The sequence below is a fragment of the Bos taurus genome, chromosome 6 (genome assembly GCF_002263795.3).
Source record: "Bos taurus isolate L1 Dominette 01449 registration number 42190680 breed Hereford chromosome 6, ARS-UCD2.0, whole genome shotgun sequence".
NCBI classification, from domain to species: domain Eukaryota; kingdom Metazoa; phylum Chordata; class Mammalia; order Artiodactyla; family Bovidae; genus Bos; species Bos taurus.
This window is the reverse complement of record NC_037333.1, coordinates 2,144,011-2,150,010: the sequence shown is the minus strand read 5'-3', so window position 1 is coordinate 2,150,010 and position 6,000 is coordinate 2,144,011.

Sequence of the window (6,000 nt, the reverse complement as noted above, 5' to 3'; positions counted from 1 at the left end):
ATTGGCGGGCAGGTTCTTTATCACTAGCATCACCTTAGATTGAAGCTCTAATGCTTATATTAAAAGAGTTAACTGCTACTTCAGATGTATCTCACAAATCTGGATAAGTAGTACTTTTGTCATCTTTCAGCCCCAAATATTTTTTAATTTCCATATGATTTCTTGCCATCTCCTGTCTTACCACTTCGAATTTACGTAGATTCATGGACCTAGAAGGAGATGGCAAGAATGAACATCAACATTTTGGGAATCAGTGAACTAAAATGGACAAGAAAGGGCAAATTTAATTCAGATGATCATTATATCTACTATTGTGGGCAAGAATCCCTTAGAAGAAATGGAGTAACCATCATAGTCCACAAAAGAGTCTGAAATGCAGTACTTGGGTACAATCTCAAAAACAACAGAATGATCTCGGTTTGTTTATAAGACAAATCATTCAATATCACAGTAACCCAAGACTATGCCCCAACCACTAATGCCAAAGAAGTTGAAGTTGAACAGTTCTATGAAGACCTACAATACCTTCTAGAACTAACACCAAAAAAAAGATGTCCTTTTCATCATAGGGGATTAGAGTGCAAAAGGAGGAAGTCAAGAGATACGTGAAGTACAAGGAAGTTTGGCCTTGGAGTACAAAATGAAGCAGGGCAAAGGCTAACAGAGTTTTTTGCCAAGAGAACATGCTGGTCATAGTAAACACCCTCTTCCAACAACACAAGAGATGACTCTACACATGGACATCACCAGATAGTCAATCCTGAAATCAGATTGATTATATTTTTTGCAGCCAAAGACAGAGAAGCTCTGTACAGTCAACTAAAACAAGACTGGGAGATGACTGTGCCTCAGATCATGAAGTCCTTATTGGCAAATTCAGGCTTAAAGAGAACAAAAAAAACTAGGCCATTCAGGTATGACCTAAATCAAATCCCTTATGATTATACAGTGGAAGTGACAAATAGATTCAAGGGATTACATCTTATAGAGAGGGTGCCTGAAGAACTATGGATGAAGGTTTGTAACATTGTATAGGAGGCGGTCGGTGATCAAAATCATCCCCAAGAGAAAGAAATGCAAAAAGGCAAAATGGCTGTCTGAGGAGGCCTTACAAATAGCTGAGAAAAGAAGACAAGTGAAATGCAAAGGAGCAAAGGAAAGATATCTGAATGCAGAGTTCCCGAGAATAGCGAGGAGAGATAAGAAAGTCTTCAAAATGATCAATGCAAAGAAATAGAGGAAAACACTAGAATGGGAAAGACTAGAGATCTCTTCAAGAAAATCAGAGATACCAAGGGAACATTTCCTGCAAAGATGGGCTCAATTAAGGACAGAAATCGTATGGACTTAACAGAAGCAGAAGATATTAAGAAGAGGAGGCAAGAATACACAAAAGAATTATACAAAAAATAGCTTCATGACCCAGATAACCATAATGATGTGATCACTCACCCAGAGTCACACGGCCTGGAGTGCAAAGTCAAGTGGGCCTTAGGAAGCATCACTACAAACAAAGCTAGTGGAGGTGATGAAATTCCAGTGGAGCTATTCCAAATCCTGGAAGATGATGCTGTGAAAGTGCTGTACTCAATATGCCAGCAAATTTGGAAAACTCAGCAGTGGCCACAGGACTGGAAAAGGTCAGCTTTCATTCCAATCCCAAAGGAAGGCAATGTCAAAGAATGTTCAAACTACTGCACAATTGCACTCATTTCACATGCTAGAAAAGTAATGCTCAAAATCCTTCAACAATATGTGAACTGAGAAATTCCAAATGTACCATTCTAGATTTACAAAAGGCAGAGGAACCAGAGATAAAATTGCCCACATCTGTTAGATAGTAGAAAAAACTAGAGAATTCCAGAAAAAATTCTGCTTCATTGACTACACTAAAGCCTTTGACTGTGTGGATCACAACAAACTGTGGAAAATTCTTAAAGAGATGGGAATACCAGACCACCTTACCTGCCTCCTGAGAAATCTGTATGCAGGACAGGAAGCAACAGTTTGAACAGGTTCAAAACTGGGAAAGGAGTACAATACGGCTGTATATTGTCACCCTACTTATTTAACTTCTATGCAGAGTAAATCATGTGAAATGCTGGAATGAATGAGGCACATGCTGGAATCAAGATTTCCAGGAGAAATATCAATAACCTCAGACATGCAGATGACACCACTCTTATAGCAGAAAGTGAATTAAAGAGCCTCTTGATGAAGGTGAAAGAGAAGAGTGAAAAAAATGGCTTAAAACTCAACATTAAAAAAACGAAGATCATGGCATCTGGTCCTATTCAGTTCAGTTCAGTTCAGTTAAGTCGCTCAGTCGTGTCCGACTCTTTGTGACCCCACGAATCGCAGCACACCAGGCCTCCCTGTCCACCACCAACTCCCGGAGTTCACTCAAGCTCATGTCCATTGAGTTGGTGATGCCATCCAGCCATCTCATCCTCTGTCATCCCCTTCTCCTCCTGCCCCCAATCCCTCCCAGCATCAGGATCTTTTCCAATGAGTCAACTCTTCGCATGAGGTGGCCAAAGTATTACTTCATGGCAAATAGATGAAGAAACAATAGAAACAGTGAGAAACTTTATTTACTTTTGCTCCAAAATCACTGAGGATCATGACTGCAGCCATGATATTAGAAGACGCTTGCTCCTGTAAGAAAAGCAACGACAAACCTAGACATCATATTAAGAAGCAGAGACATTACTTTGCCTACAAATGTCTGTCTAGTCAAAGCTATGGTTTCTCCAGCAGTCATGTACTGATATGAGAGCTGTACAATGAAGGCTGAGCACCAACGAATTGAGTCTCTCAAACTGTGGTGCTAGAGAAGACTCTTGAGAGTCCCTTGGACAGCAAGGAGATAAAACCAATCAATCCTAAAGGAAATCACCCCTGAATATTGATAGGAAGGACTGATGCTAAAGCTGAAGCTCCAATACTCTGGTCACCTGATGCAAAGAGCCAAATCATTGGAAAAGAACATGCTGGGAAGGATTAAAGGCAGGAATAGAAGGGGATGACAAGATGAGATCGTTGGATGGCATCACTGACTCAACAGACATGAATCTGAACAAACTCTGGGAGATGGTGAAGGACAGGGAAGCCTGTCATATTGCAGTCCATGGGATCGCAGAGAGTTGGACATGACTGAGCAACTGAATGACAATATGACTTAACTCATGACTTATTTGAAAGTATAATTCTTAATTTCTAATATATGGAAATTGTTCCTCCATCTTGTTGTTGTTGATTTCTAGTCTATTTGCACAGTGGTTAGAGGACACCTTCTGTAGGATTTCCAACCTTTCAAATTTGTCTGGATTCCCTCTCTGGCCCAATGATCGTTTTTGGCAACTATTCCATATATGTTGGAAAACAAATGTATTCTCTCAAGCACTGGAAGCAGTATTGATCCATTAGGTCAAACTCTGTTGGTGATCTAATATTCTAAATCATTGTGACTATTTTATCTGATTGGGGAATTCTCTGGTGGTCCAGTGGTTAGAACTCCATGCTTTTACTGCCAAGGGCCTAGGCTGGAGAACTAAGATCCCACAAGCCACATGGCTTGGCATACACACACACACACACATTGGTTGTTGTATTAATTACGAAAAAAAGATTATTTTCTTCGAAGTCTGTTCATTTTCTACTATTTGAAATTTTATCAGTTTTCCACTATATATTTGGGCCTATATTACCAGGTGAATATAAATAAATACTGGAGTAGGAAATGGCAAACCACTCCAGTATTCTTGCCTGGAAAATTCCATGGACAGAGGAGCCTGGAGGGCTACAGTCCATAGGGTCACAAGAGTCAGACATGACTGAGTGACTTCATGTAAATAAATACAGTGGAAAGTTTTTACCATCATGAAGTGACCTTTTTTAACTACCATAATACTTTTTTGTCCTGCAGTCTATTTTCTATAACATTAATATATCTATATTATCATTATTTTGCTTGGTATTTGATTAGCATCCTTCTCTTCATCTTTAACTAATTTTTCTGTTTCTTTATATTTAGATGTGTCTCAATAAATAGATGGAGAAGGCAATGGCACCCCACTCCAGTGTTCTTGCCTGGAGAATCCCAGGGACAGGGGAGCCTGGTGGGCTGCAGACCATGGGGTCGCAAAGAGTCGGACACGACTGAGCGACTTCACTTTGACTTTTCCCTTTCATGCATTGGAGAAGGAAATGGCAAACCACTCCAGCGTTCTTGCCTGGAGAATCCCAGGGACAGGGGAGCCTGGTGGGCCACTGTCTATGGGGTCGCACAGAGTTGGACACGACTGAAGCAACTTAGCAGCAGCAGCAGCTAAGTAAATAATAGAATAATAATAGAATATTATATAAATATTATATAAATAATATATAGAATAAATAGAACACAGTTGTATATTTTAAGCCCAATGTTAAATACTTATTTTTAAATTGGGGCAGTTCATCCATAATTATTATTATATGGATTTAAATCTGTCACCATATTTTAAAATGTTCTTTACAGTTTTCTTTTTCATTTCACTGCCCTGAATGATCTCAATGTTTAAAATTATCCCATTTTCTCCACTTGTTTGTATCCTATTCAAAATCATATATCCTGTTTCTATTCTTTTAGTGATAACCCTAGAAATTTGTCATGTATTATTATATCAATATCTAATGTTAATCAATACTTTACTGTTACACACACACCTCAGTACATTTGTGAAAGCACAGGGAAATACCTTTAAAGATAAAGATATCTCCCAACTTTTCACAGTTTTTACAGGGTGGCAGGGATGCAAGGGTGTGATAGTGGAGGGCAAGAAGTAGGATTCATCCTGGTTTTCATTGTGGTGCATGTACACATTAAATTATGACCAAATATTAGTCTTCACTATTTTTTTTATATATATATATAGAGAGAGAGAGAGAGAGAGAGTATGTTGTTATGTAACATATACTCTTCCTTTGTATAACTCATTTTGCATTTACTACAGTGCATTTTAAATACGATGCCTTGCCTATAATCAATATTATTTAGAATTGAACCTGAATGGTGAAAATACAAAATCTTTTTTCCAACCCAAATTATAATGAAAAAAGAATTTAGGATATATTGTTGGCAATTTGAAATTAATAATGAGGTTGGTACAGGTAGGGAATTTTGTGATCAGTAGAGCAGTTAGTAACAACTTAAATGGCCAGAACAAGAATTTTTAAAATGTATTTTTATTGTAGCTTATTGACAATATTGTATTAATTTATGCTGTAGAGCAAAGTGACTCAGTTATAAACATATATTCTTTTTAAATATTCTTTTCCATTATGGTTTATCACAGGATATTGAATAGTTTCCCATACTGTACCGGAGAAGGCGATGGCACCCCACTCCAGTACTCTTGCTTGGAAAATCCCATGGACGGGGGAGCCTGGTAGGCTGCAGTCCATGGGGTCGCTAAGTCGGACATGACCGAGCGACTTCACTTTCACTTTTCACTTTCATGCATTAGAGAAGGAAATGGCAACCCACTCCAGTGTTCTTGCCTGGAGAATCCCAGGGACGGGGAAGCCTGGTGGGCTGCCATCTATGGGGTCACACAGAGTCAGACACGACTGAAGCGACTTAGCAGCAGCAGCATACTGTACAGTAGGATCTTGTTGTTTACCCAGTCTATACATGATGGTTTGCATCTACTGACGCCAAACTCCTAGTCCACCCCTCACTCCCTGTCTTCCTCCTTGGTAATCACCAAGGAGGTGATTTCTATGTTCGTGTGTTTCTATGTAGATGTCTTCTATGTTTGTGTATATTTCTTTCATAGAAATACAGCTTCCCTGGTGGCTCAAACAGTAAAGCGTCTACCTACAATGTGAGAGACCCCAGTGCGATCACTGGATCGGGAAGATCCCTTGGAGAAGGAAATGGCAACTCACTCCAGTACTCCTGCCTGGAAAATCCCATGGACAGAAGAACGTGGTAGGTTATGTTCCATGGGGTCACAA